This window comes from Ranitomeya imitator, chromosome 10, assembly GCF_032444005.1.
Source record: "Ranitomeya imitator isolate aRanImi1 chromosome 10, aRanImi1.pri, whole genome shotgun sequence".
NCBI lineage: Eukaryota > Metazoa > Chordata > Amphibia > Anura > Dendrobatidae > Ranitomeya > Ranitomeya imitator.
Window position 1 is genome coordinate 90,836,345 of NC_091291.1, and position 14,724 is coordinate 90,851,068.

General features: G+C 46.1%; 2 long non-coding RNA genes across 5 annotated transcripts in view; both read right to left on the reverse strand.

Moving 5' to 3' along the window:
- Nucleotides 1–310: 310 nt before the first annotated feature.
- On the reverse strand, nucleotides 311–1,282 carry LOC138651772 (uncharacterized). 2 transcript variants are annotated; one of them, XR_011315531.1, is made up of 4 exons: nucleotides 1,243–1,269; nucleotides 1,081–1,148; nucleotides 731–837; nucleotides 311–615 (listed from the first exon to the last, which is right to left on the reverse strand). It is a non-coding gene; the product is annotated as an uncharacterized lncRNA (long non-coding RNA). The 2 variants fall into 2 exon arrangements; XR_011315532.1 differs by lacking the exon at nucleotides 1,081–1,148 and having other exon boundaries at nucleotides 1,243–1,282.
- A 5,000-nt stretch (nucleotides 1,283–6,282) lies between these two features.
- The window catches only part of LOC138650859 (uncharacterized), a 248,354-nt gene continuing 239,912 nt past the window's right edge, over nucleotides 6,283–14,724 (reverse strand). The window contains exons 1-4 of one of the 3 annotated variants that reach the window (XR_011315406.1): nucleotides 7,216–7,242; nucleotides 7,054–7,121; nucleotides 6,702–6,808; nucleotides 6,283–6,586 (exon numbers count right to left, since the gene is read on the reverse strand). This is a non-coding gene — a long non-coding RNA (uncharacterized lncRNA). Of the gene's footprint in view, nucleotides 6,587–6,701; nucleotides 6,809–7,053; nucleotides 7,122–7,215; nucleotides 7,255–14,724 lie in introns of those variants that run through there. The other 2 variants (XR_011315407.1, XR_011315408.1) reach the window with 2 other exon arrangements.

A 14,724-nucleotide genomic window follows, 5' to 3' on the forward strand; every position in this document is an offset into this window, starting at 1 on the left:
CCTGTTCTGGTCGTGGTTCTGGCGATGTATTCCTGTTCTGGTCGTGGTTCTGGCGATGTATTCCTGTTCTGGTCGTGGTTCTGGCGATGTATTCCTGTTCTGGTCGTGGTTCTGGCGATGTATTCCTGTTCTGGTCGTGTTTCTGGCGATGTATTCCTGTTCTGGTCGTGGTTCTGGCGATGTATTCCTGTTCTGGTCGTGTTTCTGGCGATGTATTCCTGTTCTGGTCGTGGTTCTGGCGATGTATTCCTGTTCTGGTCGTGGTTCTGGCGATGTATTCCTGTTCTGCTGAATAAAACTTGGCACTCAATTTGAGAAGAAAAGCTTCTTAGTTTATTGATGCATCCAGACAAACAAAAGTGCTAAACGTTTTCGGTCCACACCGGACCTTCGTCAGAGCGTTTCTTTGACATTGACTATGAAACATATAAATGAATACAGTGTCACATGATGCGGAAATATACGTCATATAATGCAAAAAAACGAAAAAGAGATCTAATGGTGAAAAAACGAAAATCTACGTGATGCTCCATCTGGTTCAGGGAGACATGTGCCAGAGAGATGAGTCTATCCAGAACAATAGGTGCTCCGTGCGAGGTGGAGATATAGTCCGTGCTGAGATGCTGGATAAGGGAAGTAACAATAGTGCTGGAGATGGAAGGACGCTGGTAATAGTGTGACCTCAGGCCGAGAGGGTCTAGTTCAGTGAGGAGCGTAAACAAAAGGATACATAGCAGAAATGCACTCTACAGATACTAGAAACGCAGACATGAGATACAGAATACGCCTCCAGTGAAGCTATATGGAATAGCATAGTGGATGGTCTAACGTGAGGACCTAGAAGAATAAGGGATACGTGAGTCTGTGCACATAAATGTAACTGGGCATCCCAGAAAACAGGGAAAAAAAAAAAAAGAAAATGAATGAGGAAGAGAGAACAAAAAAAGTAGGTAACATGGGTCCTGAAAGAGAAAAGTGGAAAAGGAGAATGATGTAAATGATGCCTAATGGAAAATGAACGTCTGGAGCTACACACAGAAGAGAGGTAGAGTAATGGAGTAAGTGGGAGCAACATACTACCTGGATGAGGAAGCCAAAAAGCCTGGATGAGCGTTAGCAAGAACAGAAAATCCAAGAGCTGCAGTATGCTGCAAAAAGCCAAAGCCGAGGGGAAAGGGTTAACAGGGACACCACACATAATGAATACTAATGGAGAGCCAGATAAGCAGCGAGTGTATGTACCTGGAGGATCACAATGGAGAGTGCCGCAGAGTCGTGGTTCTGGCGATGTATTCCTGTTCTGGTCGTGTTTCTGGCGATGTATTCCTGTTCTGGTCGTGTTTCTGGCGATGTATTCCTGTTCTGGTCGTGTTTCTGGCGATGTATTCCTGTTCTGGTCGTGGTTCTGGCGATGTATTCCTGTTCTGATCGTGGTTCTGGCGATGTATTCCTGTTCTGGTCGTGTTTCTGGCGATGTATTCCTGTTCTGGTCGTGGTTCTGGCGATGTATTCCTGTTCTGGTCGTGTTTCTGGCGATGTATTCCTGTTCTGGTCGTGTTTCTGGCGATGTATTCCTGTTCTGGTCGTGGTTCTGGCGATGTATTCCTGTTCTGATCGTGGTTCTGGCGATGTATTCCTGTTCTGGTCGTGTTTCTGGCGATGTATTCCTGTTCTGGTCGTGGTTCTGGCGATGTATTCCTGTTCTGGTCGTGGTTCTGGCGATGTATTCCTGTTCTGGTCGTGGTTCTGGCGATGTATTCCTGTTCTGGTCGTGTTTCTGGCGATGTATTCCTGTTCTGGTCGTGGTTCTGGCGATGTATTCCTGTTCTGTTGTGAATTCTGTGGCTGAATTCACTCCTGTGGTCACAAGTGGTACTGCAGCTTCTGAGCTTCCTCCCTCAGGTGTTCTGGTGAGCTGGTTGGCTGCTTTGTTATTTAACTCCACCTGATTCTGTCTTCCTTGCTCCTTGTCAATGTTCCAGTGTTGGATCTGAGCTTCTGGATCTTTCCTGTGGCCTGCTGCTCTGCTTAGATAAGTGCTTCTTTGCTTTTGTTGCTACTTTTTCTGTCCAGCTTGTTAATTCGTTTTGCTGGAAGCTCTGAGACGCAAAGGGTGTACCGCCGTGCCGTTAGTTCGGCACGGTGGGTCTTTTTGCCCCCTTTGCGTGGTTTTTTGCTTTAGGGTTTTTTGTAGACTGCAAAGTTCTCTTTGCTATCCTCGCTCTATCTAGAATATCGGGCCTCACTTTGCTGAATCTATTTCATCCCTACGTTTGTCTTTTCATCTTGCTAACAGTCATTATATGTGGGGGGCTGCCTTTTCCTTTGGGGTATTTCTCTGAGGCAAGTCAGGCTTGTTTTTCTATCTTCAGGCTAGTCAGCTCCTCAGGCTGTGCCGAGTTGCATAGGTAGTGTCAGGCGCAATCCACAGCTGCCTTTAGTTGTGTTTAGGATAGGTTCAGGTATTGCGGTCTACAGAGATTCCACGTCTCAGAGCTCGTTCTATTGTTTTTTGGGTTATTGTCAGATCACTGTATGTGCTCTGATTGCTGGCACACTGTGTCACTGGATTGCCTACATAACAGTACAAGGAGCCCGCCTAATGATTCTCAATAGAGGGAAAAAAGAAGTTCTGACATCATTTTTTTTCTCAGCTCTGTGTTCAGTCTTTTTTTTCCCCTAGACATTTGGGTGTTTCAGGACACAGGTGTGGACATGGATATTCAGGGTCTGTGCTCTTCAATGGATAATCTCGTTACAAATGTACAAAGGATTCAAGATACTATTGATGAGAAATCTATGTTAGAACCAAGAATTCCTATTCCTGATTTGTTTTTTGGTGATAGAACTAAGTTTCTTAATTTCAAAAATAATTGTAAGCTATTTCTGGCCTTGAAACCTCATTCTTCTGGTAATCCTATTCAACAGGTTTTGATTATTATTTCTTTTTTGCGCGGCGACCCTCAGGACTGGGCATTTTCTCTTGCGCCAGGAGACCCTGCATTGAGTAATGTCAATGCGTTTTTCCTGGCGCTCGGATTACTTTACGATGAGCCTAATTCAGTGGATCAGGCTGAGAAAAATTTGCTGGCTTTGTGCCAGGGCCAGGATGATATAGAAGTATATTGTCAGAAATTTAGGAAGTGGTCAGTACTCACTCTGTGGAATGAATCTGCGCTGGCAGCTTTGTTCAGAAAGGGTCTCTCTGAGGCTCTTAAGGATGTCATGGTGGGTTTTCCTATGCCTACTGGTTTGAATGAGTCTATGTCTTTGGCCATTCAGATCGGTCGACGCTTGCGCGAGCGTAAATCTGTGCACCATTTGGCGGTATTGTCTAAGATTAAACCTGAGCCTATGCAGTGCGATAGGACTATGACCAGAGTTGAACGGCAAGAACACAGACGTCTGAATGGTCTGTGTTTCTACTGTGGTGATTCCACTCATGCTATTTCTGATTGTCCTAAGCGCACTAAGCGGTTCGATAGGTCTGCCGTCATTGGTACTGTACAATCCAAATTCCTTCTGTCCATTACCTTGATATGCTCTTTGTCATCGTATTCTGTCATGGCGTTTGTGGATTCAGGCGCTGCCCTGAATCTGATGGATTTGGATTATGCTAAACGTTGTGGGTTTTTCTTGGAGCCTTTGCGGTGTCCTATTCCGTTGAGAGGAATTGATGCTACACCTTTGGCCAAGAATAAACCTCAGTACTGGACCCAGCTGACCATGTGCATGGCTCCTGCACATCAGGAAGTTATTCGCTTTCTGGTGCTACATAATCTGCATGATGTGGTCGTGTTGGGGTTGCCATGGCTGCAAACCCATAATCCAGTATTGGATTGGAACTCTATGTCGGTATCCAGCTGGGGTTGTCAGGGGGTACATGGTGATGTTCCATTTTTGTCTATTTCGTCATCCACTCCTTCTGAGGTCCCAGAGTTCTTGTCTGATTATCAGGATGTATTTGAAGAGCCCAAGTCCGATGCCCTACCTCCGCATAGGGATTGTGATTGTGCTATCAATTTGATTCCTGGTAGTAAAATCCCAAAAGGTCGATTATTTAATTTATCCGTGCCTGAACACGCCGCTATGCGCAGTTATGTGAAGGAATCCCTGGAGAAGGGACATATTCGCCCATCGTCATCACCACTGGGAGCAGGGTTCTTCTTTGTAGCCAAGAAGGATGGTTCGCTGAGACCATGTATTGATTACCGCCTTCTTAATAAGATCACTGTTAAATTTCAGTATCCCTTGCCATTGTTATCTGACTTGTTTGCTCGGATTAAGGGGGCTAGTTGGTTCACTAAGATAGATCTTCGTGGTGCGTATAATCTGGTGAGAATCAGGCAAGGAGATGAATGGAAAACTGCATTTAATACGCCCGAGGGTCATTTTGAGTATCTAGTGATGCCGTTCGGACTTGCCAATGCTCCATCTGTGTTTCAGTCTTTTATGCATGACATCTTCCGTGAGTATCTGGATAAATTCCTGATTGTTTACTTGGATGACATTTTGATCTTCCCAGATGATTGGGACTCTCATGTGAAGCAGGTCAGAATGGTTTTCCAGGTCCTGCGTGCTAATTCTTTGTTTGTGAAGGGATCAAAGTGTCTCTTCGGTGTGCAGAAGGTTTCATTTTTGGGGTTCATCTTTTCCCCTTCTACTATCGAGATGGATCCGGTTAAGGTCCAAGCCATCCAGGATTGGACTCAGCCGACATCTCTGAAAAGTCTGCAAAAGTTCCTGGGCTTTGCTAATTTTTATCGTCGCTTCATCTGTAATTTTTCTAGCATTGCCAAACCATTGACCGATTTGACCAAGAAGGGTGCTGATTTGGTTAATTGGTCTTCTGCTGCTGTGGAAGCTTTTCAGGAGTTGAAGCGTCGTTTTTGTTCTGCCCCTGTGTTGTGTCAACCAGATGTTTCTCTTCCGTTCCAGGTCAAGGTTGATGCTTCTGAGATTGGAGCAGGGGCGGTTTTGTCACAGAGAGGTTCTGGTTGCTCAGTGTTGAAACCATGTGCTTTCTTTTCCAGGAAGTTTTCGGCTGCTGAGCGTAATTATGATGTGGGCAACCGAGAGTTGCTGGCCATGAAGTGGGCATTCGAGGAATGGCGTCATTGGCTTGAAGGGTCACTAAGGCGACAGGGGGCGCCTGATACTGATGTACGTCAGCCCGAACCGAATATTTATAGGAATTACAGATGATATCAGATGGTTTCCTGCTGTATGTATCCAAAGGCAATAAACGAGAGCGCTCATTCCCGTGACCCTACACAATGATTGGCCGACGAGATCGGCCGTGCCAGCGAATAAAATCACTCTCTCTGCTGATCGTGTTTCTGGCGATGTATTCGTGTTCTGGTCGTGGTTCTAGCGATGTATTCCTGTTCTGGTTGTGGTTCTGGCGATGTATTCCTGTTCTGGTCGTGTTTCTGGCGATGTATTCCTGTTCTGGTCGTGGTTCTGGCGATGTATTCCTGTTCTGGTCGTGGTTCTGGCGATGTATTCCTGTTCTGGTCGTGGTTCTGGCGATGTATTCCTGTTCTGGTCGTGGTTCTGGCGATGTATTCCTGTTCTGGTCGTGTTTCTGGCGATGTATTCCTGTTCTGGTCGTGGTTCTGGCGATGTATTCCTGTTCTGGTCGTGGTTCTGGCGATGTATTCCTGTTCTGGTCGTGGTTCTGGCGATGTATTCCTGTTCTGGTCGTGGTTCTGGCGATGTATTCCTGTTCTGGTCGTGGTTCTGGCGATGTATTCCTGTTCTGGTCGTGGTTCTGGCGATGTATTCCTGTTCTGGTCGTGTTTCTGGCGATGTATTCCTGTTCTGGTCGTGGTTCTGGCGATGTATTCCTGTTCTGGTCGTGGTTCTGGCGATGTATTCCTGTTCTGGTCGTGGTTCTAGCTATGTATTCCTGTTCTGGTCATGGTTCTGGCGATGTATTCCTGTTCTGGTCGTGGTTCTGGCGATGTATTCCTGTTCTGGTCGTGTTTCTGGCGATGTATTCCTGTTCTGGTCGTGGTTCTGGCGATGTATTCCTGTTCTGGTCGTGGTTCTGGCGATGTATTCCTGTTCTGGTCGTGGTTCTGGCGATGTATTCCTGTTCTGGTCGTGTTTCTGGCGATGTATTCCTGTTCTGGTCGTGGTTCTGGCGATGTATTCCTGTTCTGGTCGTGTTTCTGGCGATGTATTCCTGTTCTGGTCGTGGTTCTGGCGATGTATTCCTGTTCTGGTCGTGGTTCTGGCGATGTATTCCTGTTCTGCTGAATAAAACTTGGCACTCAATTTGAGAAGAAAAGCTTCTTAGTTTATTGATGCATCCAGACAAACAAAAGTGCTAAACGTTTTCGGTCCACACCGGACCTTCGTCAGAGCGTTTCTTTGACATTGACTATGAAACATATAAATGAATACAGTGTCACATGATGCGGAAATATACGTCATATAATGCAAAAAACGAAAAAGAGATCTAATGGTGAAAAAACGAAAATCTACGTGATGCTCCATCTGGTTCAGGGAGACATGTGCCAGAGAGATGAGTCTATCCAGAACAATAGGTGCTCCGTGCGAGGTGGAGATATAGTCCGTGCTGAGATGCTGGATAAGGGAAGTAACAATAGTGCTGGAGATGGAAGGACGCTGGTAATAGTGTGACCTCAGGCCGAGAGGGTCTAGTTCAGTGAGGAGAGTAAACAAAAGGATACATAGCAGAAATGCACTCTACAGATACTAGAAACGCAGACATGAGATACAGAATACGCCTCCAGTGAAGCTATATGGAATAGCATAGTGGATGGTCTAACGTGAGGACCTAGAAGAATAAGGGATACGTGAGTCTGTGCACATAAATGTAACTGGGCATCCCAGAAAACAGGGAAAAAAAAAAAAAAAGAAAATGAATGAGGAAGAGAGAACAAAAAACGTAGGTAACATGGGTCCTGAAAGAGAAAAGTGGAAAAGGAGAATGATGTAAATGATGCCTAATGGAAAATGAACGTCTGGAGCTACACACAGAAGAGAGGTAGAGTAATGGAGTAAGTGGGAGCAACATACTACCTGGATGAGGAAGCCAAAAAGCCTGGATGAGCGTTAGCAAGAACAGAAAATCCAAGAGCTGCAGTATGCTGCAAAAAGCCAAAGCCGAGGGGAAAGGGTTAACAGGGACACCACACATAATGAATACTAATGGAGAGCCAGATAAGCAGCGAGTGTATGTACCTGGAGGATCACAATGGAGAGTGCCGCAGAGTCGTGGTTCTGGCGATGTATTCCTGTTCTGGTCGTGTTTCTGGCGATGTATTCCTGTTCTGGTCGTGTTTCTGGCGATGTATTCCTGTTCTGGTCGTGTTTCTGGCGATGTATTCCTGTTCTGGTCGTGGTTCTGGCGATGTATTCCTGTTCTGATCGTGGTTCTGGCGATGTATTCCTGTTCTGGTCGTGTTTCTGGCGATGTATTCCTGTTCTGGTCGTGTTTCTGGCGATGTATTCCTGTTCTGGTCGTGTTTCTGGCGATGTATTCCTGTTCTGGTCGTGGTTCTGGCGATGTATTCCTGTTCTGATCGTAGTTCTGGCGATGTATTCCTGTTCTGATCGTGTTTCTGGTGATGTATTCCTGTTCTGGTCGTGGTTCTGGCGATGTATTCCTGTTCTGGTCGTGTTTCTGGCGATGTATTCCTGTTCTGGTCGTGTTTCTGGCGATGTATTCCTGTTCTGGTCGTGGTTCTGGCGATGTATTCCTGTTCTGGTCGTGGTTCTGGCGATGTATTCCTGTTCTGATCGTGGTTCTGGCGATGTATTCCTGTTCTGGTCGTGTTTCTGGCGATGTATTCCTGTTCTGGTCGTGGTTCTGGCAATGTATTCCTGTTCTGGTCGTGGTTCTGGCGATGTATTCCTGTTCTGGTCGTGGTTCTGGCGATGTATTCCTGTTCTGGTCGTGTTTCTGGCGATGTATTCCTGTTCTGGTCGTGGTTCTGGCGATGTATTCCTGTTCTGTTGTGAATTCTGTGGCTGAATTCACTCCTGTGGTCACAAGTGGTACTGCAGCTTCTGAGCTTCCTCCCTCAGGTGTTCTGGTGAGCTCGTTGGCTGCTTTGTTATTTAACTCCACCTGATTCTGTCTTCCTTGCTCCTTGTCAATGTTCCAGTGTTGGATCTGAGCTTCTGGATCTTTCCTGTGGCCTGCTGCTCTGCTTAGATAAGTGCTTCTTTGCTTTTGTTGCTACTTTTTCTGTCCAGCTTGTTAATTCGTTTTGCTGGAAGCTCTGAGACACAAAGGGTGTACCGCCGTGCCGTTAGTTCGGCACGGTGGGTCTTTTTGCCCCCTTTGCGTGGTTTTTTGCTTTAGGGTTTTTTGTAGACTGCAAAGTTCTCTTTGCTATCCTCGCTCTATCTAGAATATCGGGCCTCACTTTGCTGAATCTATTTCATCCCTACGTTTGTCTTTTCATCTTGCTAACAGTCATTATATGTGGGGGGCTGCCTTTTCCTTTGGGGTATTTCTCTGAGACAAGTCAGGCTTGTTTTTCTATCTTCAGGCTAGTCAGCTCCTCAGGCTGTGCCGAGTTGCATAGGTAGTGTCAGGCGCAATCCACAGCTGCCTTTAGTTGTGTTTAGGATAGGTTCAGGTATTGCGGTCTACAGAGATTCCACGTCTCAGAGCTCGTTCTATTGTTTTTTGGGTTATTGTCAGATCACTGTATGTGCTCTGATTGCTGGCACACTGTGTCACTGGATTGCCTACATAACAGTACAAGGAGCCCGCCTAATGATTCTCAATAGAGGGAAAAAAGAAGTTCTGACATCATTTTTTTTCTCAGCTCTGTGTTCAGTCTTTTTTTTCCCCTAGACATTTGGGTGTTTCAGGACACAGGTGTGGACATGGATATTCAGGGTCTGTGCTCTTCAATGGATAATCTCGTTACAAATGTACAAAGGATTCAAGATACTATTGATGAGAAATCTATGTTAGAACCAAGAATTCCTATTCCTGATTTGTTTTTTGGTGATAGAACTAAGTTTCTTAATTTCAAAAATAATTGTAAGCTATTTCTGGCCTTGAAACCTCATTCTTCTGGTAATCCTATTCAACAGGTTTTGATTATTATTTCTTTTTTGCGCGGCGACCCTCAGGACTGGGCATTTTCTCTTGCGCCAGGAGACCCTGCATTGAGTAATGTCAATGCGTTTTTCCTGGCGCTCGGATTACTTTACGATGAGCCTAATTCAGTGGATCAGGCTGAGAAAAATTTGCTGGCTTTGTGCCAGGGCCAGGATGATATAGAAGTATATTGTCAGAAATTTAGGAAGTGGTCAGTACTCACTCTGTGGAATGAATCTGCGCTGGCAGCTTTGTTCAGAAAGGGTCTCTCTGAGGCTCTTAAGGATGTCATGGTGGGTTTTCCTATGCCTACTGGTTTGAATGAGTCTATGTCTTTGGCCATTCAGATCGGTCGACGCTTGCGCGAGCGTAAATCTGTGCACCATTTGGCGGTATTGTCTAAGATTAAACCTGAGCCTATGCAGTGCGATAGGACTATGACCAGAGTTGAACGGCAAGAACACAGACGTCTGAATGGTCTGTGTTTCTACTGTGGTGATTCCACTCATGCTATTTCTGATTGTCCTAAGCGCACTAAGCGGTTCGATAGGTCTGCCGTCATTGGTACTGTACAATCCAAATTCCTTCTGTCCATTACCTTGATATGCTCTTTGTCATCGTATTCTGTCATGGCGTTTGTGGATTCAGGCGCTGCCCTGAATCTGATGGATTTGGATTATGCTAAACGTTGTGGGTTTTTCTTGGAGCCTTTGCGGTGTCCTATTCCGTTGAGAGGAATTGATGCTACACCTTTGGCCAAGAATAAACCTCAGTACTGGACCCAGCTGACCATGTGCATGGCTCCTGCACATCAGGAAGTTATTCGCTTTCTGGTGCTACATAATCTGCATGATGTGGTCGTGTTGGGGTTGCCATGGCTGCAAACCCATAATCCAGTATTGGATTGGAACTCTATGTCGGTATCCAGCTGGGGTTGTCAGGGGGTACATGGTGATGTTCCATTTTTGTCTATTTCGTCATCCACTCCTTCTGAGGTCCCAGAGTTCTTGTCTGATTATCAGGATGTATTTGAAGAGCCCAAGTCCGATGCCCTACCTCCGCATAGGGATTGTGATTGTGCTATCAATTTGATTCCTGGTAGTAAAATCCCAAAAGGTCGATTATTTAATTTATCCGTGCCTGAACACGCCGCTATGCGCAGTTATGTGAAGGAATCCCTGGAGAAGGGACATATTCGCCCATCGTCATCACCACTGGGAGCAGGGTTCTTCTTTGTAGCCAAGAAGGATGGTTCGCTGAGACCATGTATTGATTACCGCCTTCTTAATAAGATCACTGTTAAATTTCAGTATCCCTTGCCATTGTTATCTGACTTGTTTGCTCGGATTAAGGGGGCTAGTTGGTTCACTAAGATAGATCTTCGTGGTGCGTATAATCTGGTGAGAATCAGGCAAGGAGATGAATGGAAAACTGCATTTAATACGCCCGAGGGTCATTTTGAGTATCTAGTGATGCCGTTCGGACTTGCCAATGCTCCATCTGTGTTTCAGTCTTTTATGCATGACATCTTCCGTGAGTATCTGGATAAATTCCTGATTGTTTACTTGGATGACATTTTGATCTTCCCAGATGATTGGGACTCTCATGTGAAGCAGGTCAGAATGGTTTTCCAGGTCCTGCGTGCTAATTCTTTGTTTGTGAAGGGATCAAAGTGTCTCTTCGGTGTGCAGAAGGTTTCATTTTTGGGGTTCATCTTTTCCCCTTCTACTATCGAGATGGATCCGGTTAAGGTCCAAGCCATCCAGGATTGGACTCAGCCGACATCTCTGAAAAGTCTGCAAAAGTTCCTGGGCTTTGCTAATTTTTATCGTCGCTTCATCTGTAATTTTTCTAGCATTGCTAAACCATTCACCGATTTGACCAAGATGGGTGCTGATTTGGTTAATTGGTCTTCTGCTGCTGTGGAAGCTTTTCAGGAGTTGAAGCGTCGTTTTTGTTCTGCCCCTGTGTTGTGTCAACCAGATGTTTCTCTTCCGTTCCAGGTCGAGGTTGATGCTTCTGAGATTGGAGCAGGGGCGGTTTTGTCACAGAGAGGTTCTGGTTGCTCAGTGTTGAAACCATGTGCTTTCTTTTCCAGGAAGTTTTCGGCTGCTGAGCGTAATTATGATGTGGGCAACCGAGAGTTGCTGGCCATGAAGTGGGCATTCGAGGAATGGCGTCATTGGCTTGAAGGAGCTAAGCATCGCGTGGTGGTATTGACTGATCATAAGAACCTTACTTATCTCGAGTCTGCCAAGCGCTTGAATCCTAGACAGGCCCGTTGGTCGTTATTTTTTGCCCGCTTCGATTTTGTGATTTCGTACCTTCCGGGCTCTAAAAATGTGAAGGCGGATGCTCTGTCTAGGAGTTTTGTGCCCGACTCTCCGGGTTCATCTGAGCCGGCGAGTATCCTCAAGGAAGGAGTCATTGTGTCTGCCATCTCCCCTGATTTGCGGCGAGTGTTGCAAAAATTTCAGGCGAATAAACCTGATCGTTGTCCGGCGGAGAAACTGTTCGTCCCTGATAGGTGGACTAGTAAAGTTATCTCTGAACTTCATTGTTCGGTGTTGGCTGGTCATCCTGGAATCTTTGGTACAAGAGAGTTAGTGGCTAGATCCTTCTGGTGGCCATCTCTGTCACGGGATGTACGTACTTTTGTGCAGTCCTGTGGGATTTGTGCTAGGGCTAAGCCCTGCTGTTCACGTGCCAGTGGGTTGCTTTTGCCCTTGCCGGTCCCAAAGAGGCCTTGGACACATATTTCGATGGATTTCATTTCTGACCTTCCCGTTTCTCAAAAGATGTCAGTCATTTGGGTGGTCTGTGATCGCTTTTCTAAAATGGTCCATCTGGTGCCCTTGGTTAAATTGCCTTCCTCCTCTGATTTGGTGCCTTTGTTCTTCCAGCATGTGGTTCGTTTGCATGGCATTCCTGAGAATATTGTTTCTGACAGAGGTTCCCAGTTTGTTTCAAGGTTTTGGCGAGCCTTTTGTGGTAGGATGGGCATTGACCTATCTTTTTCCTCGGCTTTCCATCCTCAGACTAATGGCCAGACCGAACGAACCAATCAGACCTTGGAAACATATCTGAGATGTTTTGTTTCTGCAGACCAGGATGATTGGGTGTCCTTTTTGCCGTTGGCTGAGTTCGCCCTTAATAATCGGGCCAGCTCGGCTACCTTGGTCTCTCCATTTTTCTGCAATTCTGGGTTCCATCCTCGTTTCTCTTCAGGACAGGTTGAGTCTTCGGACTGTCCTGGTGTGGATTCTGTGGTGGACAGGTTGCAGCAGATCTGGACTCAGGTAGTGGACAATTTGACCTTGTCCCAGGAGAAGGCTCAACTTTTCGCTAATCGCAGACTCCGTGTGGGTCCCCGACTTCGTGTTGGGGATCTGGTTTGGTTATCTTCTCGTCATATTCCTATGAAGGTTTCCTCTCCTAAATTTAAACCTCGTTTTATTGGTCCGTATAGGATTTCTGAGATTCTCAATCCTGTGTCTTTTCGTCTGACCCTCCCAGACTCCTTTTCCATACATAATGTATTCCATAGGTCGTTGTTGCGGAGATACGTGGCACCTATGGTTCCATCTGTTGAGCCTCCTGCCCCGGTTTTGGTGGAGGGGGAATTGGAGTATATTGTGGAGAAAATTTTGGATTCTCGTGTTTCTAGACGGAAACTCCAGTATCTGGTTAAATGGAAGGGTTATGCTCAGGAAGATAATTCCTGAGTTTTTGCCTCTGATGTCCATGCTCCAGATCTTGTTCGTGCCTTTCATGTGGCTCATCCTGGTCGGCCTGGGGGCTCTGGTGAGGGTTCGGTGACCCCTCCTCAAGGGGGGGGTACTGTTGTGAATTCTGTGGCTGAATTCACTCCTGTGGTCACAAGTGGTACTGCAGCTTCTGAGCTTCCTCCCTCAGGTGTTCTGGTGAGCTCGTTGGCTGCTTTGTTATTTAACTCCACCTGATTTTGTCTTCCTTGCTCCTTGTCAATGTTCCAGTGTTGGATCTGAGCTTCTGGATCTTTCCTGTGGCCTGCTGCTCTGCTTAGATAAGTGCTTCTTTGCTTTTGTTGCTACTTTTTCTGTCCAGCTTGTTAATTCGTTTTGCTGGAAGCTCTGAGACGCAAAGGGTGTACCGCCGTGCCGTTAGTTCGGCACGGTGGGTCTTTTTGCCCCCTTTGCGTGGGTTTTTTGCTTTAGGGTTTTTTGTAGACTGCAAAGTTCTCTTTGCTATCCTCGCTCTATCTAGAATATCGGGCCTCACTTTGCTGAATCTATTTCATCCCTACGTTTGTCTTTTCATCTTGCTAACAGTCATTATATGTGGGGGGCTGCCTTTTCCTTTGGGGTATTTCTCTGAGGCAAGTCAGGCTTGTTTTTCTATCTTCAGGCTAGTCAGCTCCTCAGGCTGTGCCGAGTTGCATAGGTAGTGTCAGGCGCAATCCACAGCTGCCTTTAGTTGTGTTTAGGATAGGTTCAGGTATTGCGGTCTACAGAGATTCCACGTCTCAGAGCTCGTTCTATTGTTTTTTGGGTTATTGTCAGATCACTGTATGTGCTCTGATTGCTGGCACACTGTGTCACTGGATTGCCTACATAACACTGTTCTGGTCGTGTTTCTGGCGATGTATTCCTGTTCTGGTCGTGGTTCTGGCGATGTATTCCTGTTCTAGTCGTGTTTCTGGCGATGTATTCCTGTTCTGGTCGTGTTTCTGGCGATGTATTCCTGTTCTGATCGTGGTTCTGGCGATGTATTCCTGTTCTGGTCGTGTTTCTGGCGATGTATTCCTGTTCTGGTCGTGGTTCTGGCGATGTATTCCTGTTCTGGTCGTGGTTCTGGCGATGTATTCCTGTTCTGGTCGTGTTTCTGGCGATGTATTCCTGTTCTGGTCGTGGTTCTGGCGATGTATTCCTGTTCTGGTCGTGGTTCTGGCGATGTATTCCTGTTCTGGTCGTGGTTCTGGCGATATATTCCTGTTCTTATCGTTTTTCTGGCGATGTATTCCTGTTCTGGTTGTGGTTCTGGCGATGCATTTCTGTTCTGGTCGTGGTTCTGGCGATGTATTTCTGTTCTGGTCGTGGTTCTGGCGATGTATTCCTGTTCTGGTCGTGTTTCTGGCGATGTATTCCTGTTCTGGTCGTGGTTCTGGCGATATAGAAAAATCAGCCGCACTCTTATGGTATATCTTTGCAAAAATGTGATGTATTTATTCACATGTCCAATATAAAAAGAAAAAAGAAAAGCAGCACAGCCCAACAGCGAGATAGGCTCGGCTGCTCCACACTCTAACGTTTTAGGGAGGTGCTCACGTCCGAAACAAAGCAAACATATAGTAGCAAAAATAGAAAAAGACGTGGCAACACTCACCGACCCTGTGGAGCAGACTATTCCTTTATTAAAGCAATTGTGAAACCATCTTCACGGCACGGGGGAGACGAACAACAAAGAGAGGTGAGCGGGGAGAGGACAACAGCCGTTTCACGCCAACACCGGCGCTTCTACGGGTCCACGCTGGAAGGGAGTAACGCCAGGTGTAACCCAAAGCTGGTATTGCATCTAATTCCTATATAATTACCGATCTATACATTTACAGACATAATTACACTGAGAGAAAGTAATGCAAAGAGGATACC